Below are 27578 nucleotides of genomic sequence, written 5' to 3'. Positions count from 1 at the left end.
TAATCAAAATTACCAGAGAGACAATCAAAATTATCAAGGGAATAATCAAGGATTCCAAAAGAAAACATGGAATACTGGACCCAACAACGGTACCGTACCGTCTCCCTTAGATAATCAACCTGTTGTTGACAGTCGTCCCGCAGACAAAGTATTCTTGGCTGAAGCAGCATTATCAGGATGGTGTAGACTGCACAATACCAATCAGCATTCCCAATTAAATTGTCATGAATTCCAGGTAGCAATGGATATTTTTAAGAATGAGAAAAGAAATACAGAAGATCCTTCTATGACGGGATATGAGCTGGTCTCCGCATCAAGATACGACCAAGCCCTTGTTCTTGGGAGTGTTAGAGAATATGCGTCTTACCAGCTGAATCAAAGATTCCCACCCGCATCTGCAAATGGCCCAGTAGAGACGCCACAGTATCAATCTAGGCTGGAAACTCAAGTTCCACCGGACCAACCAGCTGTAATTAACAGTTATAGTTTTCCCCCATTGAATAATAGTGTATTGGTGGAAGGTACCAGAGAAGTCCAAGCATTTCAACAGACATCTGGAAATCCCCTCAAGGTGTATCAAAGGAATGTCAGTCAAAACGAACCTTTAACCACATCCATTCCTCCAAATAATTTCCAGACCCCACCAAATCCAATGCTACTAATGTGCCATCTCCTCCAAGAGATTCACCTGAATATCTTCAGCAAAATGTCCAAGCAAATGGGGCGAGACAAGCTACTGCACCACTAGTTGAACAAAGGCAACAAACAACCCCTTAGGTTGGATAGTCGCAAGCTCAGGTATGAGATCATCCCAGAGAAGAGTTGAAGAGACTAAGTACATACGTACTAGAAGAATTTAAGAAGATGAAGGTCAACTTGCCCGTGTTCGAACTAATGAAAATTCTAGAGATTCGAGAAACACTCCTGAACAGTTTAACTGAAGTTGTTGCCTCAAGGAGCACTTCGCAAAACATGTCAAATAGAAATGTATCCAATGCTCCGGCAAACACAAATGTTATTCAAGACACACAAGAAATGTCGATTGATGCTCCACAACAACAACCTCCTAATTTTGTAGGAATGGTCCAAACATCGTCAAGAAGTTCAAAATAAGAAGATATCACACCAGAAGAAATTCTTGGGGACACATATATATTCCAAGAAGAGATTTTGACGAATGAGCTCCCACAAATTTCACAAAAACAAGGATCTGTCAGTGATCAAGTAAAACATCCAGTGGTCCTTTACCAAGGAAAAGACGAGCTTCCTCCGTTCTTATTGTCAGTCAGAATATTTGGAAAACTTGTACATAATTGTTTAGTAGACTCCTGTGCTTCCAGCAATGTGATGCCTCTCGTTATGTGCGAGAAATGAGGAGTGATACCTACACGAACCAACAATAAGGTCACTTAGTTGGACAAAACCGAAGTTCCTGTAGTTGGAGAATTAAATAATATTCACATGCAGCTAGCAACAAACCCTAGAGTGCAGAGTTGTATCGATATTTTTGTCGTCGATATCCCAGATGGTTATGGGATGCTCCTGAGTAGAGATTGGTCGAGGAAATTGAACGGATATATTTCCACCAACTTTTCTCCTATGTGGCTGCCATGGAAAGGAGTTTCAAATCAGATAAAGATTGACAGTACACCAAAGCTAAAACTAATGATCACTGAATATGGGGAAAACAATGAAATATTGTTTTTCGAGACAAACTTAAGTTCTTATAAACCTAAGGTGGAAGAAATCTTAACATTACACGCATCATCCAGGAAGAAGAAAGCTAAAAAGGGATCAAAACCTGCACCAGTAGTCACACCTGATTATCAAAACAAAGATGAAAGGCTATTTGAAAACTTTAAGGACTTTATTTGGACAAGTGTAAGCCGAAAGGTAGAATTTACGAGCTACTGTTGACCAATTGGTGTCACATCCATGACGTGTCCCATTCAAAGTTCACATGCAAAATGTGCCAAAAAGCCATAAAAGAAGCTCGCCAAAAGCTTCAATAGTTTGAAGATCCTGAGGAAAGTGAAGAAGAAAATAAAATTGAGAATAAAGAAAAAGACCAAGAGAAAGATCCTCAAAAACAAGATCCTGAGATACAAGAGTCCAAGGAACGAGAGGTCGAAGGTACTGAAATAGATCAACTGTAAGATCGCCGTAATCGCGCTATTGAAATACAAGCTTCAACATCCTATCAAATAACATAACAAGAAGTTGAATATGTTGAAGTGAACCAATTACAAAGTGGATATGAACACAACACTACTGATGCACTAGTTCAATCACCTCCTCAGTCAATAGAACAATAGAACAAATTTGATGGATCCAGATCGAAGAAAGGAGTCGGAGTTGGTTTTGAATTAACTAGTCCACAAGGAGAAATATACCTCGAGGCTCACAGGTTTATAGAATTTGAATCATTGGTTCATGGATTACTGCTAGCCCTAAAGAAAGGAGCCAAAATTTTACGAGCCTTTGGAGATTCAGAAGTAGTTGTAAAGCAAGTAAGAAAACAATGCGTTTGCCATGATAAGGGATTAACCCATCACCGCAACAGAGTGTGGGACCTCATCGAGAGCTTTGACGCTTTCAATATCCAGTATACGAACCGGTCAGACAATCAAATGGCAAATTCTTTAGCACAGGCAGCCAGTTCTTTGGAGCCGCTCGCTATGAACAACATAATCCAGTTATCAATAGAGTTATCATCGATACCATCAATTCCCAACAATGTTTCTAATTTCCAAGTGTTCAATGATGATGACCATATCCGCGAGTTCCTGACAAGCTCAGACGTTTTTGCAACACATTATTGATGGAGATGAGGGAACAAAAGAGGCTGAATTTGATAATGATGGTGTTTTGAATTTAAAGACAAACATCATTCCCAGAGGAATGATACAATTGGAAAGAATATTTGATCAAGATCAGATCAATGGAGCAAAGAGACAAAAGATTGAAGGGGACCATTATGAAAAGATAAATTTGGGAACCGAAGATGAAGTTAAGAATGGATGTATAGACAAAGCTTGTACACCAAAAGAAAGAGCTGGTATAATCTTGCCATGAGACAGTTTGTTGGTGTCATAGCCTAGAGTTACGAAGATTTGAAGACTTATGACACTTCCATCATTACGCATACAATTCCTCTCAAGCCAGGAAGTAAACCATTCAGACAACGCTAGAGGCTAGTTAACCCAATACTGGAACCCCTTATCCAACAAGAAGTAAAGAAATTATTATTAGCAGGAATTATATTCCTAGTACGCCACTCAACATGGGTCGCCAACCTCGTTCTTGTCAGAAAGAAAAATTGAGAAATTAGATAATGTATTGATTTCCGAAATTTGAATCGAGCCTTAGATAAGGATAACTATCCTTTATCATCACTTGATGAGGTCTTACAAATCGTCAATGGATTCCAGATGATGTCCTTCTTGGATGGATATTCTGGATATAATCAAGTGTTTGTTGAATACGAAGATAGAATAAAAATGACATTTACTACAAAATGGGGAACCTTTGCCTATAAAAGAATGCCCTTTGGGCTGATCAATGCAGGAGCCACATTTCAGAGGGCCATGTACATTGCCTTCAGAGACTTAATTGGAAAGTGCATAATCATCTACATGGATGATCTAACTGTGTTCTCAAAGAAGAGGTGGGACCATGTAGAAAACTTGAGAAAGGTATTCCAAAGATGCCAAAGGTATGGGATTTCTTTAAATCCAAATAAGTGTATATTTGGGGTTACCGAAGGAAAATTGTTGGGACACCTGATCACAGAGAAAGGAATCCTGATTGATCCTAAGCGTATAGAAGCTATCCCACTAAAGTCGCTTGTTCGCACATATAGACCTTGGAGTTGCCTTGTGGTCTTCTCGCAATCTTGGCACAAGTAGTGATTTTGTTTAGGAGAGGATAGAGTATCCTTGTGGTATTTTATTCTAATGTTTGGTAGATGATAAAAAAGACACCAACAATACCCCAGTGGACTTGCTTAGGAATTAGACACTGTTAATCATTAATAGTCATTTATTAATATTTGTCATTAATTTAATAGTTGAGAGTAAATGAGGGTCTATGTAATTGATGCAAAGGCAGGCAGATCTGACATGTGTCGGATCTGGTCTGCCACTCTGTGTTTACCTCCTAATCTAAATCATTGTTTATTGATGTTTTATCATCTTTGTCTTATTAGCATTAGTGCTGCCTTATAATTACCATGTAAATAATAATATTAATACTTAATAAATATGAAATATAAATCTTATTAATCATTAATAAGATTTATTATTGATCATCACTAATATGCATCTTATTTATTATTGATTATATTATCAGTATTATATATAAGATTTGATTATATCATTCATTTATATATTATAATTACATTATTCCATTATTATATTAATACTATGTTTAATTTAATAATAAATTATTTGCTAATTTATTATTATTTATTCGTTCATTAATTTTATTTCAGAGTGAGGACATTACATCTACAATGGTGTTTCCCTTTCTACAAAGAATTGTCTTTGTGTGTTGCAGAAAAGGCATCCGATATAATTCTCAACAACATTATGGGCTTTAAGTATACAATCCCATTTGAATTGCTTGCCTCGTGAATTCAGTGATATACTCTTGCATATGTTGCCCTTGTCCTTGCATATAAAACTGTCATTTGAGTGGATGCTCTTCCTTATAGCAAATAAGATAGAATTTAGACTTGAATTCTTTCTCAAAATCATGCCTCTTAACTATGGGTTTGACTTCTTCAAAGCTAAAGAATTTGCTTAATTTTTCTACCAAGTAAGGACATTATTCAAAAGATTTAAATATGGAAAATAATCTGTTCTTCACTTACATTATGCAAGTTTGTTGGCATATTATTTGGCATTGATGTCAATAGTATTCTCCTAGACGATTCTCAGATTTTAAAGATAAAATGATTATAAACTCAGACTGTTATACCTCTGTAACTCGTATTCCATGATTCTGATTGAATAGCATTAATCATGTTTGTAGAAGGCACACGTTTTCATGGCATTAACATAATCTTCTGGATCTGAATTTGTAGACAGTGACAACATGTTTTGCCAAGGACTATGTAATCATGTGAATGCCTGAAGAATTGTTATTTATCTTTGGGCTATTAGTTATTGAGCAGTTACAACCGTAATCTTAACAACTCCTGAATCACTCTTACGTTAGTCAAGACAAATGAAAGCAAGCATATATTGAGTGCTTTGTAAGTCGATAATAAGGAGGTTGAAATCAGTTTTAAGTGTTAAATTTGAACCAGAATATATAAAAGAAATCACAAAATTTAACAATAACAAGGACACAAAAGACTTATCCTGGGAAAACCCTCCACCTGAGGGTGAAAAACTCAGCCCACACAAATATGATCTTTATTATGTCTCTGAAAATGAATACAACTGTTGATAGTTTCAGATTACTATCAATCACAATAAGAGATTGTCTACGAATCAATCATGACAATGAAGTCAAAAGATACATCTCGTATACATTCTATAAACCTTCATAAGTCTGAAATCACTGAACACAGAAAAACATATAATATTAATGAACTGACAGACTACATACACAATGTTCTCAACTTGCTACAAGACAAACAGGAGAAGCCAGCAGTATATAACTATCCATTTGCCGAAGAAGAAGAGCAACGAAAATGGAAGAGCAATGAATATAAAGAATCGGAATTGCAAGTGAAGAGACACCACGAAGGAAGAAGAAAAGACACCAACAACCACATCTTCACCGACAGCCATATGAACATGAAGAGTCACCGACAGCCACAACTACAGCGTCAGCCACAAAGACATGAAGAGTCACCGGCAGAGAAGTTAAGAGACTCCATGGTGGAGAGGAAGAGTCATTGACAGACACATAAATATTCCACCGACAGCCACATAGACATGCCAGCACGAACACACATATTCTGAGCATACGAACAGGAAGAAGATCTCTGTCGATGCTACATACTTCAACACTCCCTCTTAGCTAGAGAGAGATCTTCAATTTGTCATCACATGACAAGTACACATAACTGCAATTCAGAAGATGTCAACAAAAACTCATCACAAATTTTCTCAAATAAAAATGTTATCTCAGCATAACAATATTCACCATAGCTACTTCTAGAGAGTGAATCAGAAAACAGAAAATAAAGTCATAGAGTCACATGCATGACTTCCACATGGCTACTCTCAGAGGGTGGATCCACCATAGCTACTCCCAGAGGGTGGAACAAGGGTTTTCACCTCGAACTTCTCTTTCAGAAAAGAACTCGTTAACAAGGGATTTCACCTCGAACTTCTCTTGCAGAGAAGAACTCATTAACAAGGGATTTCACCTTGAACTTCTCTCGCAGAGAAGAACTCATTAACAAAATCTTCAAGACAACGAGGCTCCTGAAATGTCAGACTCCCTCTGAAGCTGGAATGTCAGGCTCCCTTTGAAGCTGAAATGTCATATTCTCATTTTAAAATAAGAAACCTCCTAAATTTATATTAGACCTAGGCTCCTCCTGAGGTGTTCCTATGTTGATTTCTGCAAAAGAAGCTAGATGAGAAGACCTGAATTTTTCAATCTCGAGCAATGTGACCATATTTGTCACACCTGCAATGTGAGCATATTTGTACTACAATTGGTCCATGCTGATATCTATGGATTGATTAACACTCCTGTTACTGGGCCCAAGAATTTTTTGCTTTTTGTTGACGATTTCAGTCGAAAAATGTGGGTGTATTTTCTTTAGCAAAAATCAAAGGTGTAAAGCCTTAGTAGAAAAAGAGTCTGGTGAACACATTATAACTCTTACGTCAGACAATGGGGGGGAGTTCTATTCTTTTGCCTTCTCTCATTTCTGTGAAGAACATGGGATCAAACGTCAACTTACAACACCTTACACCCCTCATCAAAACAATGTCGTTGAGTGAAGAAACCGCATGATAACCGAAATGGCTTGATCTATGCTTGAACACAAGAGTGTTCCCAAGAAATTTTGGGCTGAAGTAGTTAACATTGTTGTCTATCTTCTGAATTGATCTCTTATTGTGACTATGAAGAAGACTCTGAAAGAGGCCTGGTCAAGCTGCATGCCCAGAATCAATCATCTTAAAGTTTTTGGCTCCACAACTTTTGTTTGGATCCTTGATGCTAAACGCATCAAGTTGGATGCCAAGAGCTAGAAGCTTATGCTAGACGGTTATAGTGATACTCACAAGGCCTACCGGTTAATTGACATCGAGACAGATCATCTCATGTTCAGTCGTGATGTGGTCTTTGATGAGGAATGAGGGTCGTTTCAGCTCTCCTCCAGTTTTGGATCCAGAGGATCAGCCATTGAATGCTTCAGACTTGGGTGTTCATCTTCCATTAGATCTACCTGATGGGAGGGCTCTAGCTGTTCTAGTTCCTGTACCTGTTCCTTCCCCTACAAGGTCCCCTCGACAAGCAGCTCCCCCACTTGATTTTCCTCATGATTCCTCCAATATTCTGTTTGATGAACCCGATCTTGTTGCACCTCTTGCATTTGATGTTGGCACTTCTACTCTCCAACCTAAATGGTGGGCTAAGACTATTGCAGATTTTCATGATAATGAGCTCATTGAGGGTAGAACTTCTCAAAATAAGAGCAAACACCCTGATTCGGTCAACTTTGCTCTCATGGCCAACATTCATAGTGTGTATGAACCTCAGACATGTTGATTTTAATACTTTCAGATTAATATAAACTCAGAAATCAGAATTTAGTTTCTAACTAGATTGATTAGTTGAAAGATTTAGAGATTTCTAGATTTAGACATAACATAGAAATGAACAAAAATAAGAACAAGACACGGTTACCCTGGGAAAACCTCCTAGGAGGAAAAACCCAGCCAGAAAAGATCCTCAGATCTGATTATGGATTATATTCATATAATGATTACAACACTTATCTCAAGTACTTGAAGATGTTTGCACTTAGGGCTGATGATGTCTTCAACAAATCTGCACTTTCATAAGCATCAAGTCTGCCCCCTTTAACACACCAACCAGCAATCAGGTCCACACCCTAGATCTGTACTTTATTGCATCTTAAGTCTGCACCTTTACTTGAGACTGGACTGCAACCATAGCACCTTGAATCTAGAACAGTTCGCCCTCCTTATGATGGTATTTGCACTTGAGATTATCACCTTTAATGATCGATAGAATTCGCAATTATTCCTTCTTCAAGACTTCGCATTTAGGCAGATGTATATTTCGCATGGAGAGATCTTGTGAGTGAATAATAATGTGGAGTTGTCATTTATTTATATGTGGAGCAAGATCTTAGTTATGTCGGCTTTTGTTTAATTAACTTTTATTTATTTATTTCCTTTGAGTGAATTGACTTGTTGGAATAGGGTCGGCCCTATTTAGGAGCACGTTGAGTGTGGCGTGAGGTTTAAGGAGTGCCGTGAGAGATAGGGCCCAACCCTACACGTTGAAGGAGGGGCCAGCCCTTTGGGCGGATTCCAATGTTGCCTAAGGCAATTGGAATCCGCCTAATCCTTCCTAATTACAATCAACACTCTCTCTTAATTAGGGAGGAGAAACATAACCATAATCTTCCATCTTGCACACAAGTAAAGAATGGATTACATAATCAGAATATTGTAGTCTTCCATCTTGCACACAAGCATATAATGGAACTACATAATATAATCTTCTAGCTCGCACACAAGCATAGACTGGATCCACCTTACATTGGCCGTAGAGGGTGGAGAGGATCTTTTCTACCATCTTACATTGCCCGCAGAGGATGGTTAACAATTATTCTTCTCCCTGAGAAGATTACAATACCGCCTTACATTGCCCGCAGAGGGTGGTTTGATACAACACAATGTATCACTGAGGTTGAGACTCCCTCTCAATCAGGGTTTCATTTTCCAAAACATCGAGTTTGTCCCTGAAGTACACAAACTTCACTTTGGACAGAGGCTTGGTAAGAATATCTGCAACCTGCTCATCAGTACTGACATACTTCAGCTGAATGGCGCCTCTTTGCACCATATCTCGAATGAAGTGATAGTGAGTTTCCACATGTTTTGACTTGTCATGAAACATTGGATTGATAGACATTTTGATACAACTTTGATTATCACAATGAATAACTGTAGGATCCCAAGGCTGACCAAACAACCCAGCAAGAAGCTTACGAAGCCACACTGCTTCTCTAGAAGCTACGCTTGCTGCAATATACTCAGCTTCAACAGTACTTAGTGCAACTGAGGATTGTTTTCTGCAAGCCCAATAGAACACTGTGGATCCTAAGCTGAAACAAATGCCGGAAGTGCTTTTCCTGTCTTTGATGCTTCCAGCCCAATCTGCATCTGAATAACCTTCCAAGGTTATTGAAGTGTTAAGTGGATACCTCAGCCCATAACCAACTATGCCTCGCAAGTATCTTAGAATGTGCTTGGCTGCAACAAGATGAACATGTTTGGGCATGCTCATGAACTGGCTGAGAGCATTCACTGCAAAGCATGTCATGTCTAGCGTTAACTAGATACATCAGTGATCCAATCAACTGCCTGTACTCCGATGGATTTGCAAAATCAGAATTAGCTGCAGAAACACTTAACTTCTTTAAGTTAGATTCCATAGGAGTAGACATAGGTTTACAATCCATCATTCTAAATCTTTTCAAAATATCAATAGTATACTTTCCTTGACTTAGAAAAATTTCGTTAGATCTTTGCCATACTTCTAGACCTAGAAAATAATGCATTAGACCTAAGTCCTTCATTTCAAATTCTGAAGCTAGTTCTTTCTTACATCTAATGATAAGTTCATCTTTACCAATAAGAAATAAATCATCCACATATAGAACTAGAATTAGCATTTCATCATTGGATAACTTAAAGTAGATGTTAGAGTCAGCATCATTTTTACAAAATTCTAAACTTAACAAGTATTTATCAACTCTTTCATACCAAGCACGAGGGGCCTGTTTGAGGCCATACAGGGCTTTCTTCAATCTGCACATGAGTTACTCTATCCTGAATCTCATAACCCTCAGGTTGTTCAATATAGACTTCTTCCTCAATGACACCATTAAGGAAAACAGTCTTAACATCCATTTGATGTAGCTTCCAACCTCTAGCAGCAGCGATAGCTATTATAGTTCTAATAGAGGTATATCTAGCAACAAGAGCAAATGTTTCTTCATAATCTATGCCTTCTTTTTGAGAAAAACCACGAGCTACAAATCTAGCCTTATATTTTTCAATACTACCATCAGCATTATGTTTAGTTTTAAATAACCATTTAGAGGAAACAATAGATTTACCTTTGGGTCTGGGCACAATGTCCCAAACATCATTCTTGATGATTGACTGATACTCTTCGTCCATAGCAAGCTTCCAGGTATGATGGTTCAAGGCTTCTTCAACATTGCAAGGTTCAGACTCAATGAGATTGCACATCAATGCAACGTAGTTGGAGAATACTTGAGGTCTCTTGGTTTCTCGGAAAGTGCCATTGGGAGCAGCAAATCTTTCGGCTTCTTGAATGGTGTTTCTTACCCAAAGTGGCCTCTTTTTGGTAACAACAATGTCACTAGGTATGTCAATGGGATTCATAGGCTCTGGTGGATCATTATGTTCTTCTTGAGGTGGAGGTTCAATAGGCTCCCTCTGAATCTCAGGGTTAGTATCAACATTCATATCTTGATTGTCATTAGCTTCATCAATAACAAAAGAACCTTTTGATTTCTTAAAAACAATATCTTGTTTAAAAGTAACGTCCCTACTTACCTCAACATACCTTTGACCAGGAATATAGATCTTGAAGGCCTTGGAGGATTCACTATATCCGACTAGCATGCCTTTCTTCCCGGAGGGCTCCAACTTGGTTCGCTTTTCCTTGGGCACATGAACATAAACAAGACTTCCAAAAATTCTGAGGTGACTGATGTCCGGTTTGGATCTTGTGAAGGCTTCTTCAGGAGTCATGTTCTTTAGAACACGGTGAGGACATCTATTCTGAATATATACCGCTGTTCTAGAAGCCTCAACCCATAGAAAGGTCTGCAAATCTTGATCATGGATCATAGCCTTTGCAGCCTCAACAATAGTTCTATTCTTCCTTTCAGCAACTCCGTTTTGCTGAGGATTGTATGGAACACAAAACTCCCTTTTAATTCGCGACTCAACACAAAAATCATAAAAGCTACCGGAGGTGTACTCACCTCCATTGTCAGATCTTAAACATTTAATTCTTTTACCGGAGGAGTTTTCAGTCAATGCCTTCAACTCTTTAAATTTACTTAAGACTTCATCAGATTCTTTAGATTTCAAGAAGTAGATCCAAGTTTTCCCAAAGATATCATCTATGAAGATTACGTAATAAAGAAATCCACTAGGAGATGCTATAGATATAGGACCACATAAATCAGAGCGAACAAGTTCTAGTTTATCTTTAGCTCTATTTTCACTTTTATGAAAAGGGTTTTTAACATTTTTACCTATAGCACAATCTTTGCAAGTATTATCATGAATTTGATTGAGTTTAGGCATACCTTTGACTAATTTTTCAAAAGAGGGAAGTGCTTGATAGTGTAAGTGTCCAAGTCTTCTATGCCATAGCTCACAAGATTCGGGAGCCTCATTAATGAGGGCTTGAACATGGTTAGTAGAGAGCTTATATAGACTATCATATCTATTACCAATTACACGAGCAGATTTAAAACTAGATTTCTTAGGCCAATCCAGTACTTTTCCCTCAGAAAATGCAATTTGATAACCTTTATCTTCTAGAGCAGAAATGGAAATTAAGTTTCTTTTAATTCCAGGAACAAACAAAATGTCACTAAGGTGAAGTGAAATACCAGAGTCTAAATTTAAAGTAGTGCCAGAACCTCTTACCGAATATCGAGCATCGTCACCAATTACCATGTGAAGACTGGTATCCTTTTCTACTAAGTCTGAAAGATGATCACGATAGCCTGTGATGTGTTTGGAAGCACCGCTATCAATCAGCCATGTATTACGGTCTGTAGGTATGCTGCTTGATAGGGTAGAGATGAATAAGAAGTCATCATTTTGTTCTGAGACTTCATTTAGGTTGGCTTCTCTTTGAGTAGGATCATTCTGACATTCTTTAGCATATTGACCAAATTTGTCACATCTGAAACATCGAACACGAGAGATATCTCTTGGTTTCTTCCAAGAATGTTGAGAGCTAGGTGGTTTAAATTCTCTATTTCTCTTTGGATAATGCTTCTTCCAATTTCCACCTTTCTTGCATTGGGCTGCAAGCATGTGTTGATCATCTACATGAGGACTTTTGAGTTGCTCCCTTGTGATAAGGTGCGACTCTTCTTGAATGCAATAATTCTTAAGGCGATCAAGAGTAGGTAACTCAGTTCTACCACTTATGGTTTGAATAAAGGACTCCCATGAGTGTGGTAAACCATTTAGGGCAATCATAACAAGGTCCTTGTCTTCCATGTTATGTCCAATTGTACCTAGCTGATTCTTTAGTTCTGAAATTCTCATAAAATAAGAACTAATAGAATCTTCTTTTGACATTTTGATATTAAGTAATTGTTGTCTTAAAGTAATTGCCCTACTAAGATTGTTAATTTCATAGGTACCTTGTAGATGACTGAACATTTCCCTTTCAATAGTGAAAGAGGCAATGGAGGTGACTAGGTGGTCTTTAACCGAATCAATGAGAAGCTTTCTGGCCTTGACAACATCCTTTTTTGAATTGTTTTAGCTCAGCTGCATCCGTAGGTTCAGTTAGTTTTTTTGCTTCTATGAAGTGAATAAGATCTTCTTCCTCTAGAGCCAACATAATTCGAACCTTCCATGCAGCAAAATTAAGATTTACATCAAGCCCGTCTTCAACTTTCAGCCCCATTGACCTGACCTGTGAATGAGACAACAATCTGGAAATAAAGGAGTACTAAATTCTGAAATCTGAAAGTTGATCTAGCTTATAGCTCTGATACCATGTTGATTTTAATACTTTCAGATTAATATAAACTCAGAAATTAGAATTTAGTTTCTAACTAGATTGATTAGTTGAAAGATTAGAGATTTCTAGATTTAGACATAACATAGAAATGAACAAAAATAAGAACAAGACATGATTACCCTGGGAAAACCTCCTAGGAGGAAAAACCCAGCCAGAAAAGATCCTCAGATCTGATTATGGATTATATTCATATAATGATTACAACACTTATATCAAGTACTTGAAGATGTTTGCACTTAGGGCTGATGATGTCTTCAACAAATCTGCACTTTCATAAGCATCAAGTCTGCCCCCTTTAACACACCAACCAACAATCAGGTCCACACCCTAGATCTGTACTTTATTGCATCTTAAGTCTGCACCTTTCCTTGAGACTGGACTGCAACCATAGCACCTTGAATCTAGAACAGTTTGCCCTCCTTATGATGGTATTTGCACTTGAGATTATCACCTTTAATGATCGATAGAATTCGCAATTATTCCTTCTTCAAGACTTCGCATTTAGGCAGATATATATTTCGCATGGAGAGATCTTGTGAGTGAATAATAATGTGGAGTTGTCATTTATTTATACGTGGAGCAAGATCTTAGTTAGGTCGGCTTTTGTTTAATTAACTTTTATTTATTTATTTCCTTTGAGCGAATTGACTTGTTGGAATAGGGTCGGCCCTATTTAGGAGCACGTTGAGTGTGGCGTGAGGTTTAAGGAGTGTCGTGAGAGATAGGGCCCAACCCTACACGTTGAAGGAGGGGCCAGCCCTTTGGGCGGATTCCAATGTTGCCTAAGGCAATTGGAATCCGCCTAATCCTTCCTAATTACAATCAACAGACATACATAGAGGGCAAAGGCATACCTGAGTGGGAACAAGCTATGGCTACTGAGCACCATAGTCTGTTGAAAAACAACATTTGGGTTCTTTCAGATCTTCCTCTAGGGAAGAAACCCATTGGATGCAAATGGGTCTATAAGGTCAAATACAAAGCTGATGGTACTTTGGATAAGTACAAGGCTCGTCTCGTTGCCAAGGGCTTCTCTTAGCACGAAGGAATTGATTACAAGGGGACCTTTGCTCCAACAGCAAAGATGAGCACTGTTAGATTAGTCCTAGCCATGGCAGCTTAGTGTGGTTGGAAGGTCGATCAGATGGACATCAAGAGTGCCTTCCTAAATGGTGAGTTACAAGAAGAAGTCTACATGACGTAGCCTCCTGGATTCAAGGTTGCTGGAAAAGAAAACCTGGTGCTCAATCTGGTGAAAGCACTCTATGGCTTGAAACAAGCTCCTCGGGCATGGTACATGAAAATTGATAAGTACCTCATAGATCAGAGTTTCCAGAGGAGTCCTAACTCAAATCTGTATGTCAAGACTACTGGCAATGATATCATCCTTCTGGTTATATATGTTGATGATCTGATCATCACTGGTAGTTCGACATCTTTGATTAAGGGAATCAAGCAAAATTTATGCCAGTCTTTTGACATGATTGACCTTGGGCTTTTGCACTACTGCCTAGGTGTTGAGGTTTGGTAGCAATCTCATGGTATCTTCATCTGCTAGCTAAGTTTCGAATGCAGGACTGCAAACTTGCATCTACACCTATGGAGAAAGGCCTAAAGTTGTTGGCCAAATCCAGTTCTCCAGTTGAGAATGAATTTGATTGTAGGCAACTAGTGGGCAGTTTAATATATCTCACTGCCACTAGACCTGATCTTAGCTATGCAGTGAGTTACATATCGCGCTTCATGACAACTCCTACATCAGATCATTGGGCTACAACGAGGCGAATCCTGCGCTATGTCAAGGGCACTTCAAACTTTGGTATCCTCTATGGACGGACCAAAGATCCCGGACTCATCAGTTTCACTGATTCGGATTGGGCAAGCTCAGTGTTAACAAAATGTCCACATTTGGGCATGTCTTTAGTTTGGGCACAGGTGTTGTCACTTGGACTAGTAAGAAGCAATAGGCCGTAGCTCTTTCCTTGACAAAAGTTGAATATCGAGGAACAGTCAAGGTAGCTTGTGAGGCAGTTTGGCTTCAAAGGATGCTTTCAGACATCCAGATGTCTCAAGCAGGATCTACACCCTCTTCTGTGACAATCAAGGGGTGCTCAAACTCGCCAAAAAATCAGTCTTCCATGAGAAAACCAAGCATGTTGAACTTCATTGTCACTTCATCCGCAAGCTAGATGAAGATGGATTCGTGGATTTGCAATATGTTCTTACTGAGGACTAGACTGCAAATATCCTCACCAAGTCTCTAAATCTGGATAAGTTTGTTTCTAATTTTGCTTTAGTTATCGATTGTTTCATCGATTTTGTAACTCTATAAATGATCGTTTGATCATTCATGTAATTCATTCAGTATTTTACGAACTACTTGCGTAATAGAATAGAGTGCCCTCCATTTTCCCTCCTTTCTTCTGTCTTTTCAATTCTAAAAATGATATTGCATTGTTATCAAAAAAGGGAGGGAAGCCTTTAATTACAAAGTTGTGGCATCGAATAATTGTTTTTTGCTGAGTGCAAAACTGTGATCTCAGGCAGTTGTTTGTAAGGATTCCAAAGGTGCATTTGATCATTAAGTCCTATAAAATTGATGAGATTTCAAAACCCGTATAAAACCCTAATTTTGGCTCTATGTTTGGTAAAACAAGGAGTTAAAGGCTGCCATTTGCACTGCAAAGTCTTGACACTTTCATCAACAAATTTGGCTGAATTTGCAACAAGGAGAACAAAATGGCAAATTTTCCTTCATCAGCTTTCAATCATAGATCTAATCTCAAGAAAGAAATCAAAATCACACCCTTTTTAGAGGCACAAATTCACCAACACAACCTTTTAGCTATCACCAATCCTCCCAAGCATCCACACAACTTGTGAAAGCTAGGATCAACACAAGGGACACAACCCTAGGCATTGATAGCATATTAGAATGGTCTACTGCAAAGAATAGTCTGCACTGTGTATTATGAATAAAATAAAAAATACAAGTGCATATAGATGAGATTTACCATATACCATTGTAGAGAAATGGGCCATGCCTACATGTGCACATGTCCTCATTATTCCTAACATGGCTGCACATATATGAATATCAACACGAACCTCAACGCTACCATGACATGGTAACTCATTGGTTCCTAAAGTAATATCCCCAAGGAATACCACAAGCTTGTATCTCAAGGGGACCCAATAAGACAGTTTTACACAGTGCAATACTTGCACCAACATAATACTTTTTGGTTCAAAGTGTTGAAATATTTTTCTTGATATGCCAAGCGATAAAATGTCCAAGTTTTCCTTGCCTTCAGATCAATTTGAAAATATGAAGGTCAAATTTAGATTTCATTTTGGAGTTCCTTTTATTTCTGAGTTTGACTTAATACTCTTTGAACTTTTTTTGTTGGAAGGTTTTGTATCGAACCCACGGAATCATTATAGCTACCTGATACTGGAGCACAAGCCTTAGGCTGAAACCTCTTTGGCTGAGAGCTAAGGATTGAAGGGTATCCATTCCACCAAATTCACCCGGCATGATCCTGGCCTCAGCCCTGGTGGGCTCATTCAAAACCATTTCAGATGTGTGCTTTTTTTGTTAGGGTCGCCTTCTTCATATTTGACTGTATTCATTCTCTAAAATTGATTGTTATTCATCAGAAAGGGAATACAGAATTCTAGTCTTCACATTTGCAGGCTTATGCTTGGCTTTGATACAAAAATTGGTTTGAGTTTTGGTAAAAGTTTTTGGAAGACGTATATTCTCCCTTTTATGAAAGCACATTTCCCAATACCTGTAGTTATAGGTAAAGTGTGAATGCAAATAAACATGGTTCTGAATATTTTGCTCTCCAAATATTCTCTAACAATGTTTCCAGAGAAATGAAAACAAGGGAAATACAGGTGCCTTCTTAAGGGGATGGTAAAAGAAGCCACTTTGCTGCATTTCAGATTAGTGATCAGTAACATTGAAATTCTGAAAATCTATTCCCTATTTATATATTGTCATGTTGTCTCAATGCATGGAACTGTTTTCCCTTCAACAAAGCTTTTTAAAAATATAGCTACCTGGAGGCAGGGAACAGATATGGAGATGAGCACATCAATGAAATTAGGGTATGTGAATAAATGAATAAGGAAACAACTATATTATATGTAAATGTAATCTCCAGAAATTGTGGGTTTGGGGATGGGGGTGCAGTGCACTTTCCTATAATGGATGGAGTCTCCTGGTAATTATGCTCAATCTTTCCCAAGCAAAGAAATAGTAATACTAAAAAGTTTGTAAGGCTGAAATCATCACAGAAGCTGGGGAAATTATCTCTGTGGCTTTGTGCAACTGGCTTGCTTGGAAACATATCAATTTAACATTGGGCTTTTTGGTTGTCTATATTTTAAATCATGTTCTAATTGGGCATAAGGTGCAGATGTCTAGAATCAAAACTATTTGTCCTCTAGTCACATACTCAAAAATTAATGTTTTTCAAGGGCCAAGATCACACCCTTATGTAAAATCCAAATTTGTCTCATCCCTAAATTTTTTTAATGAAACTGAATTGGACAAATGATGGATCAATATTTGTTTGATGGACATGATAGTAAGCAAAAAGAGAGAACTTGGGAAAAATAACATTAAAGAGAATTATATTTTTCATTTCTCATTATGCTTGTGGTTGACCTCATAGTTGGCAAACCTGACGTGTTTGTTTGTTGTCGATTTACTTGCTAGAATACTTGTGAGTTTGACTTGCTGAGTTTTTGGTAAGTGCTCTTTTTTGGGTGAGTACTCACTAGAAACTTGGGTAGTTCGATAGGAAGACTTGTGGATGTGGAACCTCACTCGTGACACATAAAAAATGCTCCAAATACACTCAAAAAATGTGTTTTTTCCCTTTATAAATCAAACCATGCCCCTCATTTTGCACACAACAATCTTACTTCCTTTGGAGCTAATTTGAAGGATTTGTAGGTGAATTTGAAGGGCAAATTTGAAGAATTTCAAGGGTAGGTTAAAAATAATTCATAATTTTTTATAACTTAGGTATTTTGAAATTCGCTTTCAAAAAACTAGATTCGTCACCATTTTTTGTTCATTTATGCTAACTTTTTTAGGAATTCACCTTTTTTTTAATATATTTAACCTATTTTTTAAAGTAAAATGATTAGGTTATATTGAATTTATGCTAATTTAAACTAATTAATGTTGATTTATACAAGTTTTAAGCTAGATTTATAGTAATTCATGTTGAATTTTATTTTTTAATTCAAAATTTAAAATATTTTACTTTCATTTTGTACTTGTAGGTTAGATACAATGACAAATAGAGAGGCCTTTGGATCAAGCTCAAGCTTAGGCTCAGCCCAATCGATACCAGTTACAGGTTTGTCCAATTGGAGCTAGAGTTCCTGCTTGGCCTGAGACAATTGTTTGCATTAGATGCGAGAAGCTATATCATGGAGGCATAAATTGCCTTAAATAGCATCTTGTAGGCATATTCATTGTGATGTCAAACCTTGTACCGACACCACAAAAGAGATAGACTGAGAGATGATGCACACCTTGTATTGGCAAAAGAGAAAAAATTACAAAAAGACAATGGTAGCCTTAGCAACATCCATAGCTAGTGGTCCTGGTCCTCAAATGCAAGCAGAAATGGATGAAGAAATGACACTTGAAGGCATAGTTGATTCCCTTCATGGTCCACATATATGAAACACATTGTCATCCATTTCATCTACTTCAAGTGGAGTGCCTACATGCACACCACATAGCTTTTTTGTACCTAGAAACACATATGGAGCACAACCGTCATGAGAAGGTACATGGTGGAACATGGAGGTGCATCAAAAAGCAAATAAGGCATGTGCCAATTTTTGGTACTTCAGCAACCTTCCCGTGTGGCAACTAATCCTTATTGTGACAATTTGGTAACTACATTAATAATAGAAGGAAAAGGCTTCAAGGCACCTTCTTGCAAAGACTTTAGGGAAGGTTGCTCACAAATGCAATTGAAAAGATGAATTTAGTAGTGGAAGAACAAAAGAAGCAATGGTGCAAGTATGGCTGCACTATTTTTTCAAATGGGTGGACAGATGGAAAGAATCACAATGGTGCAGTAATTTTTTTTGAAATTAGTGGATGCCTTTGACAAAGTAAAGAATCCAGAAACATTGAGTTTAATGTTGGAGGAATTTGTCATGGAGGTGGGCATAGAGAATGTAGTTCAAATAATAACTGAAATGCAACAACATATGTGTAATTTTATACCCTAGGTTTGTTAATCAGATTTATATCCTTTGATTATGCCCTAGATTGTAATCAGATTTGTAGCATTTTAATAAGTCATCATTCAGTAAAAAATCAGAAATGAAGTAAGTAAACAGGAGACAAACACGCATACCCTGGGAAAACCTCCAAGGAGGAAAAACCCAGCATTAAAGACCCACAGGTCAGATTATATATTCTCCTCTAAGATCACAAGTACAATACTTAGCTTCTTTGTCAGATCTGATCTTTTTGTATGGCAGATCTGCACTTCTAAGTTCTTCAAGTCTGTACCAAAACAGCCTATGTCCTCTTGGACAATTTCGCACAAGTCTGAACAATTTCACACTCCTCCTTGAGAATTCGCACCTTATCAGGCAGAGCTGATTCGCTTTACTTGGAATTGAATATGTTTGACTTGCAAAGTGTCTTTCATTTATATGCACCTTTAACTCTTATTTGCAAGTCGGACTCCCTTAAATTTTGGCGCCAATATATATTATTGTGGTGTGTGTATTTAGGATAGCGTGAAGAACAGGGCTGGGCATAGACTTGGGGTCACGTTACCCTTTAGGATAGGGCCCAGACCTAAAAGGGTTCGGATGTTGCCTTAAGGCAATCCGAACCCATATATAGCCCTAATTACAAACAACAATATGTGGCGGTTAGGAGATTGCTCGAATAGAGGCATAAATCACCCTTTCCCTTTGTGCAACACATTGCCTTGACCTTCTTTTGGAGGGCACATGCAAACTTGATTGGGTGAGAATGGTTGTGGATGACGCAAAAAGCATAACAAATTTTTCTTAATCATTGTTGGTTTTTAATTTGATGAGAGATTACACCAAAGAGAAAAAGTTAGATCAGGTGTCACAAGGTTTGCAACGATTTTCCTAATGTCGCACAACATTATTGGTTTGTTGACTTACTTGAAATAAATGTTTGAGTTAGGCATGCCTAGAATCATCATATGTAAAGAAGCTTGAAGGAGAGAGGGTTGCAAGGATAGTCTTTGATAATTGTTTTGCACAAAGAGCTATGAAGATTGTGAAGGTAACCTCAAAACTTCAAATTGATTGTTTTGTTTTTAGTTTTAGTCTTTAATTGTAAACTTCTAACTTAATTCATTTTGTATTTGCGATTTGTAGGTGTCAAAGCCCTTGGTTAAAGTTTTGTGTTTGGTAGATGGGGATCAAAACCCAATGTCGTACATTTATGAAGCTATGGATAGGGCCAAAGAGTCCATCCAAAACTATTGCAAGGGGGACAGCCTTATTAAATTTAACCCCACTTGGGAGATCATTGATAGGAGATGGAACAATTAACTCCACCAACCCATCCATGCAACAAGATACTTCCTCAAACCTAGTTTTTTCCATTCGGATAGCTTCTCATATTCTAATGGAGAGGTTATGGAATGACATGCATTTAGAAGATGACACCCTAGGTTTAGGTTAGAGACCTCATTATTCAAGAATCGCATAATTACATGACTAGTAGGGTTAAGTTCTTTTCTTTGAAACTAGCCATTTGAGGAAGAACCATTAAGTCACCACATAACAAGAACTGGAGTCTTTACATTACATGAATTTTACAAGTTACAAATTTCAAATTTACAACTATTTTGATAATTTGATAAGATATAGTTTACTTACTAACTCTTTAATATTTTATATTGTAGATTCTTGGTGGATAGATTGGGGTGCATATACCCCAAAGTTTCAAATTGTAGAGTGCAATTGGAGTTTGTGTGAGGCCATCCACACGAAGAAGAGGAACAAATCAACTCAAAAATGCTTGAATGACCTTGTCATTGTCCAATACAACCTTCAGCTTCACATACGAAGGGTAGAGGACAAAGCAAAGGAGGTCATTGATTTGGATAACATTGATCCTTATAATGAGTGGATAGGGCGAGATGAGCAACCCCCATTGTTTACTAAATATGAGATTCTTAATTTGAGAGGTAGGCCGCTTTTTTAAATAATAGAAGCTTGACTGGAGACGAAATAGACCTCGTTCATTTAAAGCCTCTGGTATTGACCTATGGAGGATGTGGGTGCAACAAAAAGAGCTATAGGCTGGATGACATTGATGAGGCAAAGGAGTCATTTCCATCTACTAGCATGATGGAGGTTGAGCTAGAGGCACTAGCACAACCTTCTATGTCGAGAAAAGAACCGCAACAAATTCCAAGGATTAGAACCTCAACCTCTCCTCAAGTTTTCACTAGATTAGGGAAAAGGAATGTGTAAAATGTTGAATTTTGTAATATGTAATTTATGAATTAGAATGATGATGTTCAAGGCAAACATCATGAATTCATAATAGTTGTCAGCTATTTGTTGTATCAGGATTTTGCATAATAATGCGATTTTTTACTTAATTAGAAATCACAAATTTTGGGTCTGCTGAGTTTTTGGTGAGTTAGAGTTCTCCAACTATGGTTGAAGCTTCCGAACTTTCTAGATTTTTTAATTCCAACTGTTTCTTGGTCTGACATGTATTTGTTCTTAATTGGTGAAAAGAGTATTTCTAGCTGTGTAACAATGTCAAGGGCTGCAGATTGATGATTTATGTAAACCTTTAGTTAACAAGATGTTTTTTGATCCTTGCAGAAAATGAATCAGATGAACCTGGGGAAACTTGGAAGCAAGGTATAGTTATTATTTACATTATTTTTGAAAGATTTGAGACGAGATCATTTTCATCATTGTTGATATTTTGATGCTTTGAGGGGATAAATGATAAAAATGTTAGTAACTTCAATATTTTGTTGTGGAACATGTAAAGATGGAAAAAATGATAAATGAGTAGTACTTTCATGTATAATAGTATTCGACTAGAGCATACAAACTGCACTAGTATCCATGAATTGAGAGAGATATCAAGGTGGAAAGCTCCAAATTCCTAGATGGCAGTGTTGACGTGTATTTTGTACACAGCCTAACACAGAATAAAATACCTAAAGGCATCTTATCCTCTCTTGAATAAAGTCTCTAACTGCTGAAGATTCGCATGAAGGATCAGTTAGGATGACTCCAATGTTCTAGTTAGTAGGGTCTCTACGTGTGGATAAACTCCAGTGGTATGATGTGATTTGCTGGAATCACAAGGGGACTTACATCTGATGATTGAACTTCCGATCTGCTTTGCTGGAACACAGGCTCTTACTGGCTTAGATTTGAAAAAAATGGAAAAAGGATGAGGGCGAAGAGAAGATCTAATCCTAATACTAAGAATGTAGGAGCAATGATTTGATTTTTTGATGAAACTCTAACTAGGTCTTGTTTTGACATCAATGGACCATCTCCACAAGGCTAGTGCGATCTTCTAAGGGAAGCTTTATGATGTTCAAATCATCATCGCAGGCATAGACACCATCAAGTTGATGCATATCAATGAAGAAGCGACAAATTGAAATTGAGCTTAAGCTGAATGATTCCAGTTGACTACACAAGGCAAGTCTGCAATCAACAAACTGCTAGTAGTATGGATATACGAATTCCACCATTAATCAATCGCATTTCCTCCATTCATCTAATCATCTACCATCTAGGATTGAAGACTCAACAAGAAACCATGCAAATTGCAAGAAATGACACACTTCACCATTACTTCAATGAAAATGGAGTTTGTTTACAATCAATGGCAACAATTTCTTGCCTTGTCCTCCTATTCTACTCTAATTACTATTCTATCAATTTCTAACTACTCTCTATCTACTAACTGCTTTCTATTATTTACAACTCTCTCCAATTTATTGCTAATTACCCTTTACAAATGAAATGCCAGGGCTTATATAGTGCCTACAATACAATTCGATGGCTTAGATCAATTCGAGATCAATGGCCAAGATTTTACAATGAAAACCCTAATTAGGGTTTGTTACAACCATTACATAACATTTAATGCTTGACCAATGATAAAATTGTATTGCTTGGACACATGTCCCCTCTAGAAAAATCGACCAATGGATAGCCGGGGTAGGTACATCGGAGTTTGTGCCACCTTCCATGAGTTAAGTACATTGAATCTGGACATGCTGAGGTGGACCTCACTGATTGGAGACGTGATGACTAGGATGCCACCTCGTCTGACACTTGGTTGATACTCAATTTGGTAGCGTTGAGAAGTTATCTTTGATTAACTCTTCTAAAATTATTTGCTTCTTCAACGAGCCCTTGTCCTAACTCCATGTGTCCTTGATGTGCAGGACGATTGATGTACCTCGCCTTGGAACGCTGGATTGAAAGAGGTCGCCCCTGTCCTGGCTTGATCGTCCCGGCGAAGACCGTCCTTGATCCGGCTTGATTTTCCTTGATGAGATCTCCATTTGATGCCTACACAACATTTCAAAATTAGCAACATGATTTTGCAATGAATAACTAGATTAGAGATTAAATTTAGGAAACTTCATAATAAGTCCTTGAGTTATCATTTCCTAAACGACGATTGAGCTATTAGAATTCAAAATTTCAAAATTTAAGGCTATGACGATCAAAATTCGAAATTAAAACAAGGGATCTTGTCATACCTTACTTGAGAGTTTAACTCTAAAATGCAAAACAAAGGAATTCGCCTAGGCACAAATCAAAATATGATGGCTTCAACGTGATCTCTCTCCAAATGAACGTCCACTTTAGCAATTCGCCACCTTGGGGGAGGAGTCTTCAATGTCTTGAAGATAACAAATTCGCCTTACTTGAAACAAACACGCACTCCTCTTTGATGATAATTTTGCACCTTGTCTTCTCCAAAATCGCATATGAAAGAGGATAAAATGATGATTTGAAAATGAAATAAACACCTCCCTTTATAGGCGCTCACCTTCACATTGACCCTAGGCCGACTTTGGTGAATAAGGCAAATTTAAAATAAACTTAAAGGCCGACCTTTGTAAAATGAAACAAATTTTAAATCAAGCGCCCCATTTTATTTATAATTAATTAATTTAATGCCTATAATTTTAAATAAACTCGATTTTTAAAAGGCAAAAATTAATTAATAAAGACCCATGCGCTAATGTTAAATGCTAACTTTAATTGGATTTCAAATTTATCGATTTTTTCCTAGCATTTAATAAAATCTAAAGAATGTTTTAGCGCCAAATTTGGAAGAGGTAAGGACACAAACCTATCGCTCTGGTCCCTGACTAAGGGACAGGAGCGAATTTGATGTTTAGTCTTGATTCTCTTGCCTTTTATGTTCAAAACCTCCATCCTCACGTTGAGACTGGCATGTTTGCCAAAAAACTCGAGCTTGATCGTCTTGATTTGGTGGATGAATGCCCTCTAAGGTGGATATCGCCCTGGTCCCTTGGTGAGGGACAGGAGCGAACTTCATGCTCTGGCCAACATTTGCTATCTCTCAAGCTTTACTCCTTGTTCATCACCTTGCAAATGATATCCTTGATCTTGCGAACCTTGACTTTGAGGTGATCTTGAAGGAAAACGAATGATTTAATGAAAATCGCCCTGGTCCCTTGATGAGGGACAGGAGCGATATAGCTTCCTTGTTCAAATTGATAGTCTTTTGACGTTTGAGACCTTTGCATATCATCATCTTAAGACGCCTTAGACCCTGTGCAACCATGTACAATCTTGACTTGGCATGAATTTTGAATGAATTGGCAAATATGGTGGATATCGCCCTGGTCCCTGACTGAGGGACAGGAGCGAACTTCAATGTCCTGGGCTCATGCTTGCTTTCATCAACTTGCCATTGCTTTCATCGTGTAAAATGAAGTCCCTTGGTCCCCTTTGGACACTTGAAACGTGATCAACATTCAAAATCTAAGCTTTCATGAAGATTTCGCTCTGGTCCCTGCCTGAGGGACAAGAGCGAATTTGTACTTTCAAGCTCAACTACACCTTGCCAACTTCCAAATTTATCTTCAACGGTCTAGTTTCACCCTCCTTTCTTTCACCTTTGGCTTGGAAATCATTCAAACTTGGCAAGAAATTCATCTAAGACAAAAATCGCTCTGGTCCTTCAGTGAGGGACAGGAGCGCCCAGGCCAATATAGGTCCAAATGCTCCACTTTTCACCATGAAATGCCTTTGCTAGGGAAGATATCATCCTGCCTCATGCTATGAATAATAGTTAATGTCCAAAAAAAGGTCTAAAATTGTGCATATAAAGAAAATCGCTCTGGTCCTTCAGTGAGGGACAGGAGCGAATTTGACCTTCTAGGCAAAAACTTCATCATTTCATTGTTTTTGATCAAGTGTGGATGCTCTATCATGCTCATTTCGTCCTTCACCATGCCTTTGATGTCTCAATTTGTCCAAACAAGGTTAGGAATGACTCCACTAAGCTTTTTCGCTCTGGACCTTTGGTGAGGGACACGAGCGATTCGCCTTGGACCCTTGGAGAGGGACAGGAGCGCTTTTCGCTCTGGACCCTTGGAGAAGGACAGGAGCGAAATTTGACTTTTCGAACTCTCTATCAGGATAATTTTTATGGAATATAACATTTAAGTATAAGAATACTTTAAGTTATATTCCATATATACTTTCAGGATGTTTGAGAGTGGTTTCAGACCTCCAGGAGTTATATTGCAAAATCTAGTTTTTTGAGGTTTTTCAGTTTCCAGACTTAGTCAAATTTCAGGATCAGGACATTCCAGACTTAGCCAAATTTCAGGATCAGGACTTCACTCCAGTAGGACCTGCTATCCAATTGATCTCCCCGACAGCACTCAAAATGCAAAGGCCAGCTAACAAAACCCTAAAAAAAACCCAAAGAACAAACCCTAAAAAGCAAAAAAGAACATGGGTCCCCATTTGCAATGGGGCGATGTGTGAAAACGTCACAACAGGCAGTCTATTAATAATTCACGCATATAAGAATTGAACTTAAAAATTGTGGAATCCTCATTTGTTAGAAATGGTAATGGTGTGTGTTTTAGGCTTTTAGCATTGTAATCCTTTTAGTCAAAGCATTATTTTCTATTGATCGTGCATCTTACTTGTGTCATTTCCAATCCTTGTTAACATGATAACGAATTTCAGTCAGTAGGCAAAGAATCATCTGACCTGCCATCCGCCAAATATCATGGAGCCGTTCCTGGCAATGATACTGCATTGCTGTCCAGGTCAGAGAAAAAGATGGTTCACAACAAGAAGGTATACAAGTTGATTGAGGAATATGATCAGTTGTTGGTATGCTCGGCAGACAATGTGGGACCCCATCAGTTACAATCCATCCGTCAGCATCTGAGGCCTAACTCAGTTGTTTTCTTGGGCAAAAATGCAATGATGAAGACAGCCATAAAGGCTTTTGCAGAGAAGTCTGGGACTATTGTTTATCAGAACATGATACCCTTGCTTGTGGGAAATGTTGCTCTTATTTTCACAAAAGGTGGCTTGATTGATGCAGTTGTACCCCCTGGCAACACGGTTTTAGAGCTCATGAAGAAGGGAGAGAAAGCCAGTTCTTCTGAGGCAGATTTGCTTGCCAAGCTTGGTATTCTCCCATTGTCACATGGACTTGTCGTGAAGGCTATGTATGGAAATAGATCAGTATTTGATCCTGCTGTCCTTGATATTGTAGAGGAAGAATTAAAAGAAAAATTTTCTGCTGTTTTTTCTTTGTGGCAACCGTTTCTATCTCTCTCAACAATCCTACATTAGCAGCTGCCCCATGTTAATTCAATAAATAATGTTTTTTTCACATATTTCGGATGCATCTTCGTGGTTATAATTGCTACTTGAGTGCAGAGATGCTTCTTAATTGTAGTCTCATCTTGTCTTGAGCTTTACTAAATTATAAGGCAGAAACAATGAAACTGTTTTAGTTAGTTCTCAAATTTTTTAATTGTACCATTTCAATTTTGAACCATTTGTTGAAGATATCAATCTTTCCCTGCAAAATATTAGAATTGATTTTAAAATTTTGAATTTAAAATATTTGAAATTCTTGTGTTCCAAATCAACTAGTTGATAGGTTAGTTGACAATAGTATGATATACAATGTGTTGTGGAGTGTTAATTTGGTGTTGTAACTAGAAGTGCGATTGGTAGCGGCAGTTTTGATGGTTGGAGCAAATATTAAAAGAAAAATTCTGTAAATTTTGAGCAAATATTAGTTAATATTGTAGAGGAAGAATTAAAAGAAAAATTTTCTGTTGTTTTTTCTTTTTGGCAACCGTTTCTATCCCTCTCAACAATCCCTACATTAGCAGCTGCCCCATGTTAATTCAATAAATAATATTTTTTCCAAATATTTTGGATACATCTTCGTGGTTATAATTGCTACTTGAGTG

General features: G+C 37.8%; 1 pseudogene across 1 annotated transcript in view; it reads left to right on the top strand.

The window, feature by feature from the left end:
- Nucleotides 1–27154, top strand: part of LOC131035768 (large ribosomal subunit protein uL10-like) — a 40314-nt pseudogene extending 13160 nt beyond the window's left edge. Inside the window, exons 5-6 of the transcript XR_009104000.2 lie at nucleotides 21928–21966; nucleotides 26326–27154. The product of XR_009104000.2 is annotated as a large ribosomal subunit protein uL10-like (transcript). The remainder of the gene's footprint in view (nucleotides 1–21927; nucleotides 21967–26325) is intronic.
- Nucleotides 27155–27578: the final 424 nt, after the last annotated feature.

This window comes from Cryptomeria japonica, chromosome 5 (genome assembly GCF_030272615.1).
Source record: "Cryptomeria japonica chromosome 5, Sugi_1.0, whole genome shotgun sequence".
NCBI lineage: Eukaryota > Viridiplantae > Streptophyta > Pinopsida > Cupressales > Cupressaceae > Cryptomeria > Cryptomeria japonica.
This window is presented reverse-complemented; position numbering and strand designations above follow the sequence as displayed.